This window comes from Diabrotica virgifera, chromosome 6 (assembly GCF_917563875.1).
Source record: "Diabrotica virgifera virgifera chromosome 6, PGI_DIABVI_V3a".
Lineage (NCBI taxonomy): Eukaryota > Metazoa > Arthropoda > Insecta > Coleoptera > Chrysomelidae > Diabrotica > Diabrotica virgifera.
Window position 1 is genome coordinate 185,226,687 of NC_065448.1, and position 14,129 is coordinate 185,240,815.

The following is a 14,129-nucleotide window of genomic DNA, read 5'->3' on the forward strand; positions in this document are numbered from 1 at the left end:
GATAAGAAGTCAAGGAAAGTCTTGGAATGAGGTGAAGGCCCTAGCGCAAAATAGAACCCGATGGGGCGTTTTCACTGAAGCTCTATGCTCCACTTAGGAGTTCAAGAACAGTATATATATAATGTCACTGAATGTATTTTTTCGTAGCAACGAAGGGCATCTGACGTAATATACTTGACGACGGGATATTATCAAAAATTATCACCTTAATTCGCATTTCTGTAGCTTTCTATTGGTCAGAATCTCCTATAAATGAAATAATCGGAGTTATTGTTAAAATACCAATAGCATTTTTTGGAAAAAACTGTTGTAGCAGTGATTTTGTATGTATATAGTGTACGGGGAAGTCCAATAATTGTGGTGTGTGTGGAAGACACGTTTGTCGTAAGAAATACGAAAAAAAATTATTTAGGTAAGATAAGGGGCCTAGATAGTATCAGAATTTTAAAAATATTTCCTAATATACAGGGCCTCCCGTAATGAAAGGGTGAAACAAACTTATCTTTTTTTAATGGAACACATTGTATCTATATATTCTCATTTTTTGATTTTCCTCGATGTTTTCTTATTATTTAAAATGTAACATTTTGTAATGTTGTACGAAGTAGATTGAAACATAATTACGTTTTTTTTGTAATTTCATAGCAATATTCACACCCTGTATAATTGTAGTGATTTGACATCAAACAATCTATTATGTTCAAATTATTTTTAATATAGTCGACTATTGTTAAAAATTATTAATATAGCTAAATATTTAATTTTACATGAAGTAAAAGACAGACGTACTCTCAATCATTTATTCTAACTTCCGACGACCGGTTTCGCTCTCTAAACTATGCAGAGCATCTTCAGGTCAACGGTTACAAGTCACTAAATGCTACAAATAAAAAACCAGAGTTAGAACAATGTCTGGTTGTCTGTTGTAGTGTAATATTTAATTTTAGTATAAAGGGTTGGTCAAAACTGAATGAGTATTTTCTGAGATTCCTCAAATGGAGCCCGTATTTTAGCATTGTAGTGAAATGCTATTTTATGGTACTTTATTATATTCTAAGCATTCCACATATCTAACTGTTTTTATTTGTGAGTTATTGGTGATTCTTGTCCAACATTAATTGTAACAACAATTACGTGAAATTTTATTAGGTTTAGTCGCGAAAATATTTAACCAAAAATAATTTTTTTATGATTTTTTATTTAAGCAGTGGTTGTGGCGTTTTCAAACAAATGAAACAAAGTCTGTTCATACTACCTTCACAAACCGTAAAGGTCACTGCCCGCCTGTATATATCAACAACCACCAACTAAAACAGCAAGCAACTGTCAAATACCTTGGAATGCACCTAGACCAAAGATCTGGACCAAAGAACTGGAGAGCACACATTTTTATGAAGCGTAAACAACTTGGTCTTAAGTTACACAATCTTTACTGGCTGATTGGTCACAAATCATCACTTTCGATGAAAAATAAAGTACTTCTCTACAAAGCAATTTTGAAGCCAATATGGAGTTATCGGATCCAACTTTGGGGTACTGCATCAAACTCCAATATCGAAATCTTGGAGAGGTTCCATTCGAAGGTTCTTTTAATAATCACAAATGCCCCATGGTATGTTGCAAATAATATTATTAGACGCGATCTAGAAACTGCAACAGTAAAAGAAGAAATTACTAACTAACTTCGCACAGAAATACGAAGACAGATTGACACAACATCCAAATGTACTCGCCAGAAACCTGATGAGACAACCAGTCAGACGAAGACTTAGACGAAATACACCTTAGTGATTTACCATCGCGATTTTAGTTATATGTGTCGTAATTCCCAGAGACAAACAATTTTATATCTATGTAAAATATTTGTAAAGAAAATGAATAATGAATCATTTTCTCCAAGTCACCTACACTAGTGGTCACAAAATTTACTCATTGTAACTTGTTTTACAGATTGTAAATAAATTGGAAGGTTATAAAAAAGCAGTGGTTGCTAAAAAGGTTAAAAAATGAATTAAAATCATAAATTATGCAAAGAAATGTTAAAAAACTTTTATTTTCTTTGATTAAACTAGATTAATCACGCCAGAATGCTTAGATATGCATTTTTACTACTTAAAAAAAGGGTGGATTTCACACCTAACATGCAAAAATCGCAAGTTAGCACCACATTACTTTTATTTCGTATCCTCTAACTACTCAATAATTTTCTTGAGAATCAATGGAGGTTCAACGAAATCGGAGGTGAAAACCTTCGGCAACTGCACTTTCAAAAATATAAAAAATAATTGTAAAACAGGGGTGGATTTCACCCCTCAAATGCAAAAATCCCAAGTTGGTACTATATCATTTTTGTTTGTTGAAGTATTCCCTGACTACTCACTAGTTTTCATGAGAATCTATGGAGGTTCAACGAATTCGGAGGTGAAAATCTTCGGTGACGCAATTTCAGAAATATGAAAAATAATTGTAAAACAGGGGTGTACTTCACCCCTAAAATGGAAAAAGCGCAAGTTGGCACCATATCAGTTTTATTTCTTGAGGTATCCTCTAACTACTCACCAATTTTCATGAGGATCTATGGAGGTTCAACGAAATCTGAGGTGAAAATCTTCGGTGACTGCACTTTCAGAAATATAAGAAATAATTTTAAAACAGAGGTGAATTTCACACCTAAAATGCTAAAAGCGCAATTTGACACTATGTCACCTTTGTTCCTTAAGGTATCATCTAACCTAACCACTCATCAATTTTCATAAAAATCGATGTGGGTTCAACGAAATCGGAGGTAATAGCTCAAATCCACCTTCAGTGACCGCACTATGTGCGTCACTCATTTTTACGGCGTTAACTGGTTTTTTATTCTTGTAAAATATTCAATATCCTTTTACATATATGCAATAAACTATTTTTAATTAACATTAATCTAAAACAAATATTTTGTTAAAATAGTTTGATATTGAATATAACTAAATGTATGCATACCCTTATATTTTCTCAGATTTTCAAGTCTTATCGCCATATTGATTGTATTCTTCTCTCCAATAAAAATGAAATATCGGTCTGAAACCCTATTAATAAAACACTCTGTATGGATCAATTAATTACCCATTTAATTTCTTGTTACCACCAATATTATTTAGAAAAACGACAAGTCGAATTCTAAGACAACCTGTATCCATGTACCATCCTCAGCATCAAGCAGATAATATAATGAAATCATCTATCCTAGAGATGTAGCTAAGCTGCAACAGAAACAAGGTTGGACAGGTCAATAAACCGTAGTGTTAAACTATGAAGATAAAGATTCCATGCTCTTTTGTTACTCCTATTTCATTTATTCTGAGAGAATGACTCACTAGATTAAAGGTATAATCTTTTTATGACATCCCAGGGACATAGACGCGTTTAAATATCTATAAAATTAGATAAATTTGATAGTTTTTTGCAGAAATTAGAAAATAATTGATAAAAAATTAGCCGAAAAAATTATAGGTGGGTGTGTATTTTATTCACTATTGTAAATTGTAGGTAATTTATAATACGATCTCTTTAAACAAGGGAGGATTACTCTTTTGGTTTTATTTGATTTCCAAACTTTGGTAAATTTCTATGCACGTACTTGCAAATGAGAACTCTTAAGATATTTTCCTTCATTCCTTTCTTTCTTTTGGACTTTTTTAAAATGTATCCTTTTTAGTATTTTCCCATTTTATGTCTATTTATATAGTCTCTTTTGTGATATGTACAAATTAGTAGCATACTTGACTATGGTGACTTGTTGGATTTTTTGTCTTATATACACTAATTTTCATGCACTTTCTGCTCTGTTATGCAAGCTGAAAAATCTATTCAACACAAAATTTTAGTACTGGGGACAGTATGCAACCCTGTCTTACGCCTTTGCTTATCTCCATTTCTTCTGTGAATAGGTCGTTGTCGATCAATCATTAGTTTCGCTTGATGATTCCAATATAGTTGTTGAATTATGTCATCGATTCCAATTTGTTTTAACGTCTGGTCCAACCGTCTTATGGTCTTTTTAAACTAGAGATTGCACATTAAACTTCTAAATTAGTACTGGTGGTTCAGCTAATTCTATGTTTCTATTATAAGCATTTATGTTACGATTTTCAAAGAAAAAATCTATTTATAGTGTATACATTTCCCGGATTTCACATAGTTCCTTTTGGTCTAATAAAAATGCTGTTATTTTTTGTTATTTCTGAAAAGTTTTCCTAAGAGAGTTTTTCTTTAGTTTTTTGTTTATGGAAGTTGAAGGAGTCATGATTTGTAAGTAGCAGTTGATTGTTCGCTGTTTTTAACTATCTATGATTTTGTTTTATTTACACTCAGCGGCAAAATTAACCGCCCACCTTAAAAAAGGGTCATTTTTGATGTCTCGAATTTCCTAAGCCTCTTCTCCAATTTAATTGATTCTTTTAGTATGTTATAGCCATATTCTTTGGCAATATCGCTGTAATAATGTTGTTGTTAATAGGTAAATTTTCATTGTGCCGGGTGTCCCAATAAGAATGGCTCTCGGCCATATCTCAGGAACTGTTTATAGTATAGGTTTGAGAAAAAAATATTTATAACAAAAGTTGCCTCGGGAAAAGCCTGGAAATTATTTTCATAATTGTAGGTCCACCGCTAGAGGGCGTAATTGAATATAAAAAAAATCAAAATTTTACAAAATTTACCTAATGAAAAGGCACTGGCAATCCAATCATCGTATTCTTCATAAAATTCTGCGCATATTTGATTTCACAAGTTTAAGTCTACCTTTGCAAATAAGAGGTGGGGGTGAGTGGGAACCTTCTTATGAAATAATGGTTGTAAGTCCGGTTCTGCTAAATCGAATTTTGCATACTTGGTCTTGCTGAAAACAGCTCTTTTTCGTCAATGTAAGTGTCTTATTTTCGAAATAGCCTAATAAGTAATATGCAAGTTAGGAGGCGTTATTTAATTATTTTCATAAATCTAGTTTTCTTTGGAAAATAATAAATATAAGTATGCACTTTTAACCATGTATTACAAAATTAGACCAAATTAGCAACATAACACTGAAAACAGCATGTCGATACCTTTTTTCTATCTCGAGATATCTTAAAAAACGTGTAAATTTTAAACAACTGTTAATGTCACCGGTAAACGAAGTTAAGGAAAAGTAGTGTGCTATGGAAAAAACAAAGAAATAATTTCCGGATGTAGACATATATGTATAATTAATTAAAACAACAATAAGACAAACAACACTATAAAATGTAACAAAGAAATAAAAGCAATTACTTACTTAGTGACGACCTAAATGTTCAAATTGTTGCCCGTCATTTCCGACTGATTTACTCTTTCAAGAGTAGATTGAACAGCAGTCTCAATTTCTGATTTCGCAATGCTTTCAATGGCGTTTCGTATTCTCTAGATTCTAGATCATTTTTTCTCGCGTAGTGGGCCTAGTGGCAAAAACAAGGTCTTTAATCCGTCCCCATAAATAAAAGTCTAAAACAGTTAAATCTGTTGCTATTCAAAATTTGAACATTTAGGCAGTCACTAAGACTAAGTAAGTAGTTGCTTTTATTTCTTTGTTATATTTTATAGTGTTGTTTGTCTTATTGTTGTTTTAATTAATTATATACGTTTGCACCTGGAAAATGTATTTGTTTTTTCCATAGCACACTACTTTTCCTTTACTTCGTTTACCGGTGACAGTAACAGATATGTTTAAAATTTACACATTTCTTAAGACATATCGAGATAGAAAAAAGGTTCGAAAAAAAGAAATATCGACATGCGGTTTTCGGTAATGCATGATTAAAAATGTATACATACTTGTATTTAATATTTTCCAAAGAAAACTAGATTTCTGAAAATAATTAAATAACGCCTCCTAACTTGCATATTACTTATTAGGCTATTTCAAAAATAAGACACTTACATTGACGAAAAAGAGCTGTTTTCAACAAGACCAAGTCTACAAAATTCGATTTAGCAGAACCGGACTTACAGCCACTTTTTCATAACAAGGTTCCCACTCACCCCCACCTCTTAGTTACAACGGCAGACTTAAACTTATAAAATCAGATATGCGCACAATTTTATGAAGAATACGATGATTGGATTTCCAGTGCCCTTTCATTAGGTTTTTGTAAAATTTTGATTTTTTAATTTTTGATATTCATTTACGCCCTCTAGCGGTGGACCTAGAATTATGAAAATAATTTATAGGCTTTTCCCGGGGCAACTTTTTTGTGAAAATGTCAAAATTTTTAAGAATTATTGATATTGCTAATTTTCTTTATATCAAATACGGGGTGAGTCAAAACGCAAGTACATTATTTTCTCAGTAATGTTAAAAGGAACACCCTGTATTTTATATCATTATTGAAAAGTAACATTAACGTACTTTAATTTTTATATAACATTTCCTATGCCCAAATTTATTAGTTTTCGGGATATTTTCATTTCTCAGAGCAAATTATTTTAGGTGTTTAAATTTATATAAATAATTTTAAGTAAGCCATGACTGAATTGACAATTGAAGATTACCGATTATCAAATAATTTATTAGTAATACATTTTACAAACAAAAACACAACCACTACATGAAACATTTTTGAAACAATTAAAAACTATCGTTTTATGTAAATGCAACAAATAAACAAAGAAAATTAGTAATAAATTTTACAAAAAAAAAACACACACACAAACACAAAATACAATATTTTGTGAAGACAATAATTAAACACTACTTTTGTATGTAAATGTAACAATGTAACAAATAAAGAACGAACCATAATTTATCAGTAATACATTTTGCAAAAAAACATGTTTGAAAAAATTAGAAGCTACTTTTAATAAAATATTTTTAATATTTAATTACATAAGGTGTTCAAAATTATCTCCTAACACATTTATGTACGCCTAAAAACGATCATTGAATGAGCTACTTACTCTACGGAGCATTTTTGTAAATTAACACATCGAATTACACTTTGTATTCTATTTTTCATCTCATCCCTTGTTGTTGGAGGTATTTTATAAATTTCATTATTAACGTAACCCCAAAAAAATAGTCCAGTTTATTAAATTCTGGTGATTTGGGTGGCCACGCTACTGGTCCATTGAAAAATGAAAATATCTCGAAAACTAATAAATTTAGACATAGGGAATGTTATCTAAAAATTAAAGTACTGTAATGGTACTTTTCAATAGTGATATAAAATACACGGTATTCTATTTAAAATTACTGAGAAAATTCCACACCTGTAATTTTGAACCAATCAAAATACGTTATTTTGACAGATCACCATGGCAACGGAGGTATTTTATCGGAAATTTTTTGCTCGTGAGGTACCCAACAGCGAATTATAGTGGAAATTTTTTGACGTTTACAATAACAGAACATTTTTGACAGACTGGTTTTTATTTGTTTACATAATTTAAAATAAAACGCCAAAAAATAATTTTCTATCACTTGTAGTTACTCAAAACTTATGTAAAATTGAAGAATATACTATTTTCTATCTTGAAATGGTATTCCCATGCAACTACAATGAGTAGAAATTACGAATTTGAAAGCCTAAATAATTGCTGACAAAGCTATGGCGCGCTATTAATCTGTTCATGCAGCTTTGGATTTTCAAATGCAAATTTGGTGTGGAATTTTCTTACCGAATACCACGCGAAGTCAAATTAATATCCGGAAATTTTTTTTTGATCATGAATATTTTTAGAAAATTTCCCTCGTCTGCGACTCGGGAAATTTTCAAAATATTCATGATCTCAAAAAAATTTCCGGAAATAATTTGACCTCTAGTGGTGTTACTAGTGAAAATATTGTACTTGCGTTTTGACTCACCCTGCATTTGATATAAAGAAAATTAGCAATATCGACCATTCTTGAAAATTTTGACAATACGTTAAAAAATATGGCATTAATAAACCATTGTTGTTTTGCTTATTTTTATTTATACAGGGAGTTGAACTTGTTACGATTTTCATATAAAATTGGTTATAACTTTGTAAATACCCTGTATAACATAACAAACCTTTATATTTTTGTGATGAAGAAGTTAACAGAATTTCGAATTTAAAATAAAATATAGGGTGTTCTATTTAAAAAAACATAAGTTAGGTCTTCCACTGTGTTATCGAACACCCTGTAACATTCTAACTAATTTTGTAGAGTGAAGCTCAAAGGTGGCTAAAATTTTTGTTATTAACTTTTATTGATATCTATTACTATAGCGGAGCTATTGAGCTTTACCCTACTAATCAATCACCCTGTATAATAGCAGTTAAAGTTAAATATTGCATTAATAGCTAGATCTGAGTTATTCTGAAAATTCCAGGTACCTAGGTAGCCTAGAACAATTTTTAAAATGGATTACAAAATTTGCGGAGACAGTGACAACGACCAAGCCAACGATATTTTAAAATAACATATTTCGAGAGAAATTTCACTATTTCACATTGCGTTGAATCTATTTCACTTTGCGTTGAATCTCGTCAATGTCATGAATAATGTACAATGTCAATGTATTGAATAATGTCATGTTTTATTAAGAAAATGTGCCCGTAGTAATATACATTTTCTTTTATTTATTCAGTATTTGTCTCAGCAGTAAGATTTTTCTAGTACGCACCCATGCCACAAATAAATCGCTAGAAACAAATCGTAGGTTGTACAATCTTATTCAAAAGTCGTAGTTTCTATGAAACTTGGAACATATATCTTTGTAAAAATGATCATTACTGTGGAAGGTAATCAACTGTACCTAAGTGTAGTAAACTACAACCATAGCAAGCATCTGACACCTTTTGGTCGGAAAATTTTACTCTCATCAGTAGCGCTGCATCCTGCAAGAAATTTAAAACGATTATCGGCAATAAAATGTATTTACGGAAAACATAAAAGGCAAACTTAATGACTAAGAATAGACATGACTATGTCTGTTTTTTCACTGTACTTCTAGTAAGTTATCGTTTCATCGTTTTCGTGGTCTTCTCACTGACCGTCTTCCTATTGGGGAACCGTCTGTCGATGTTCTTACTATTCTATTTGTTATCATTTGGCTTATGTGGTCATTCCATTATATTGTTCTGTTTCTTACCCAGTTATTAATGTTATCCACCTTGCATCTCCGTCGTATATCTGTACTTCTAGCTCTGTCCCATATAGTCTTACTATCGATTTTTCGGAGGGTTTTCATCTCCACTGTTTCAATCAATCTTTTTTTCCTCTCTGTTCGGTCGTGTTTCTGCTGCGTATGTCTTTATTGGTCTGATGACTGTTTTGTAAATTCTGCCTTTCATTTCTTTCCCGATATTTTTATTTCTTTATATTGTGACATTCAGACAACCTACGGCTCTGATTGCTCTATTCACTTGATCTTCCACTTCTGTTTCGAGCATTCCGTAGCTAGATAGTGTGATGCCTAGATATTTAAACTCACTAGATTAAACATCACTTGTTCTATTATCTGACCTTCCAGCTCCAGTTTACATCTTATTGGATTTCCTGTTGTATCCATGTATTTTGTCTTTTTGGGTAAATTAAGATGTTAAATTTTCTAGCTATTATGTTAAATTAGAGTAGCATACGTTGTAAATCATCTTCACTTTGAGAGACTAGTATTTCATGGTCTGCATAGCAGATTATTTTAAGTTGTTTTTCTCCCATTTGGTATCCTTTTTTAGTTGTTACTTTTTTTATTATTTCGTCCATGACCAGGTTGAAGAATAAAGAACTCGAGGTATCCCTCCATCTTATCCCATTGCTGGCTTCAATTGGGTCAGTTAGTTCATCTTCCACTTTTACTTTTATTGTGTTGTTCTGGTCATGTTTTCGATCGTTTTAATTATTCCTAGAGGTACCTCTCTTGAATATAACAAATGGATGACGTCCTTTAATTTAACCCTGTCAAATGCTTTCTTAAGGTCCACGAAACAAATATGCCGCTTTCTTGTATTCCAACGATTTCTCTTGATCTCCCTTTATTATAAATATAGCGTCAGTGCATGACCTTCCCGACCTAAAACCTTGTTGTTCTTCTGCTAATATGTTATAATTTCATTCAATTTGTTTGTTATGACTTTGGTTGTTAATTTTAATATTGTGTGTTTAAAAATTTAAATCCTCTGTAATTCTCCGGGTCCGATTTGTTTCCTTTTTTGAAGAGGGGTATTAGAATGCTTGATCTCCATTCTTGAGGTATTCTGTTTTGTTCTATTATTTTTTGCATTAGTTTTAATAGTTGTTTAGTTAGATCTTGTCCTCCGTACTTTAGGAGTTCGTTCGATATTCTGTCCTCTCCTGGAGATTTTCTATTTTTTAATTTTCATAATGCTTTCTTTACCTCTCCCTCCTCGATGTTTATTTCTTCGTTTGTCGTAACTTCAGGTATTGGTGGTTCATTATCGTCGCCTTTAGCAAATAGAGATCGGAAGTAGTCTGTCAATGTTTCCCTCTGAATGTGTTACGTTTTTATTAATTCGTTTATCTCCTTTCATTACCTTCTGATCATTCTCCATACTTCTTTTTGTGTTCCGTAGAAGTCGTGTTCCATCTGTTTTGAGAAGCTCAGCCAGTGTTCCCTTTTTTATTTGTCTCAATAAAGTATTCGTTTTGTTTCTAATTCGTTTGTAGTGGTTGTATGCCTGTTGTGTTTGTTTTGTTCTGTATTGTCTCTCTAAACCACTGGGTTTTCTTTTTTAATATTGTCAAGTCCTTTGTTTCTAATAGTCTGGCTTGAATCCTCTTTGACTGTAAACCAAAAACAAACTGATTTCGTATAGCACTTTTTAAATATGTGGAAAAGTTGCAGTTTATGGCAAGTTTCTGTAGAGAATGTAGGTATTCTTGTATACTTTCGCCTTCTGCCTGTCTTTTTGATTGAAACCTAAATATTTCAGCAATTTCAAGTGGTGCAGGGTTGTAAAAATTATCCATTAACTTAACTGTATCCTCATATGACTTGTCTTCAGGGACCTCTGGAGCTAGTTTATCACACAGTGTATCGTATGCTTCCGACCCCATGTAATGTAGTAAATAGGGCAATTTCATTTCCTCTGGAATTTTAAAAACTTTGTATGCTCCTTCCAGCCGTTTTATCCACCTGGACCATTTTGTAGCTGTCTGGTTAAAAGGTTCAACGGAGAACTGGAATGTAGAAACTTGTGTAGACATTACTGGAGCTGTAGCAGGTGCAACTATCGCAGTTGTAGTCGAGGAACTCGTGTTTGTACCGGCTGTAGTTGGAAGCGTTGTAGTTGATGTAGTGTCTGTAATATTTGTATCCATTATCCTCGTCGCCAAATGTCATATCCTTTGTACTTAAAGGACGTAAGTATTTGTAATGAAATAATACTCGATGTAAAATACTTTATTTTAAAGAATTATGCAGATGGTTTCCATTTTCTATCGCAGTATTAAGTATATGACAGCTGTCGTTCAGATGACAGTAGTACCAACCTACATTCATGATTAAGGGAGTTTTACACGAACATAACAAATATGTTAGTATTCGTTACTTTTCTCTCTCCAAGTTATTCTGTTGCAGCGTTGATTATGTTATCAGAGTTTTTGCCAGCTTTCCTCGATGTTATCATTTTGTAGTATTCCATTCTCAGCAATCTTCTCTGATATTCTTTTCCTGTATAAGTATTCCATGGATTTCGTATTTAGTCCTTCGACTCTGATTTTTGTTTGTGTAAGTGCTGCCCTCTTGGGTGTGAAGTATTTCATAATGTTTTTTTATTTTACATTTTTGAAGTGTGTAAAAATATTGGAAAATGGGAGCACACAATATCTATATAAAGACCGATTAAATCAGAAAATCGCCCAAAGGCCAGTTAGTACACAAGATAGTATAGACCAGGGGTGGGCAAAGTGCGGCCCGCGGGCCGCATGCGGCCCTTTATACATTTTTTTGCGGCCCGTGGAAAAAATTAAACCATTTAAAGATTTTTATAAATTATTGCTAAGATTCATAAATAAAGATAGATAATGCAGCTATTAATTAACACTTTCGCAGCGGGTGATTTTTCCGCAAATTTTCAACATAACGCGGGCAATTATTTGAGTTTCCGGCACAGAATTTTGTCGGCCCGCTCAATGAAATCCATGAAATTTCAACAAATGGAAACGATATTTTTTAAGTTAATCAGGAATGGTTTGAAAAACTTTAAATTAACCCGTAACCACGTAGTAAGTGTAACAACAACTGACGGAGCACCAAATTTAACAGGAACAAGTATTATAATGTTGAGAAATTTAAAGATTACGTTCATGAACAATTTCCAGAACAGGTATTATGTGTAATAGCTATTTGTATAACAAGGGAGGAAAGTGCTACTTTTCCTCCCGAGTAATCATTCAAGGGAGGAAAAGGCACTTTACTCCCATGTTATACATATGGTTTTTCCACCTTCCTCAAATAACAAGTCATTTTTTCATTTTTACTTAATTTATTTATGTAACTAACCAACAAAATTTATTAGAACTAAAACTAACAAGTAGGTACAATATAACTGTCAACTGTCAAATATAAGTCAAATTATTAATGTAAACATTGTTAAATTAGAATAACAACTTACTGTTTTTTACCATTCTGCAAAATACAGAGTGTTTTTAAATAAACGTTAAAATGTATAGATACTTACGTAATAGAAAATAGATATTGTACAGGGCGTCAGTAAGTTATATTTCATGAATGAAATACCATGACGTCACTTTTACTTTTCCTCCCTAGGGAGGAAAAACATTTTCCTCCCTAGGGAGGAAAAGTACAACTTTGCTCCCTAGAATCAGGTCCGGAAAAGTATACTTTCGGTAGAGGTAGGTGGAAAAAATGTTTTGCAAGTAGACAACGTCATTTCAATTGTAACTAATATTGTTAATTTTATTCGTTCAATATCAAGAAGATTAAATCATCGTGCATTCATGGCATTTTTCGAAGAGTTAGAAGCAGATTTACTGATGTCTACACCACAATCATCTTCTATGGTTAAGTTTAGAGAAGGTTCTTAAAATGCTGTGAATTAGTAAATTGCTTTATATTTAGAAATGAAAAGCGGCTACAAATTTGCTAAATTTACAAGTTTTGAACGCAAAATGAAACTTTTAAAATGAAACTCATACTATTCATTGATCATATAAAAAAACAGAATTAGTTCAATTAGTTTCATTATTAAAATCAGTCAATAATGTATCAGAAAATAAGTTTAAAATGTATGAAGAAAAAATTTGTAATTTGCTGACGGAATTTGAAAATCGTTTCAAAGATATTGAAGATATATTTTCCACTTCTAAGAAATCATTTTTCAGTTCAAATTGATTTTTTACCAGTTTATATTTAACTAGAAATTATAGATTTAATTTGCATATTTTTGCAATATTCTTGCATTTTCCAAATCTTTGCAAATGTTCGAAAGTAGGTACTAAATTTATAGTTCGACATTGTGTGTGAACAAACATTTTGAATAATGAACATAAATAAAAATCCATTGAGGACCGGAATTGGTACCACAAAAGTTTATACCCGAAATAGAAAGAATCATGAATGAGGAGGACATAAAACTAAATTAAAATTTTATAAAAGCCATTAAGGTTCGCTTTTAATATTTTAATAAATATTATTGTAAGTTTGTAAATAATAAATAATATATATTTAATACATATTTTTAAGTATTATTATATTTATTTATTATTTAATTATTAAAAAGACAAAAACAATGAAGGGAATCAAGATCAATCGAAGGTAAATCGAAACGTCAAATACCTAATTTAAATTGTGGCATATTCCCAAATAAAGTAGTAAATTGCATAAGATGCCACAAGGAAATAGCTTCAGAACAATATTAGTGAAAAAAGAAATAGGTTCATAGATAAACTAAAAATAGATTAATATTTACTCATATATTTGAGGGAAATAGCATGCTTAAATAAGTGAGAATGTTATTTAGGGGGGAGAGATATCGTTTGAAAATTTTGAAAATTTCGATTATTTTATTATTTTAAATGAAAGTACATAACTTCAGGAATAGTCTCTGAAAGTTTCAGTTGGACCGAAGTAAAATTTGACAGACAAAAAAGAAATTGAAAATAAAACTTGTCAAAACTTTTAACG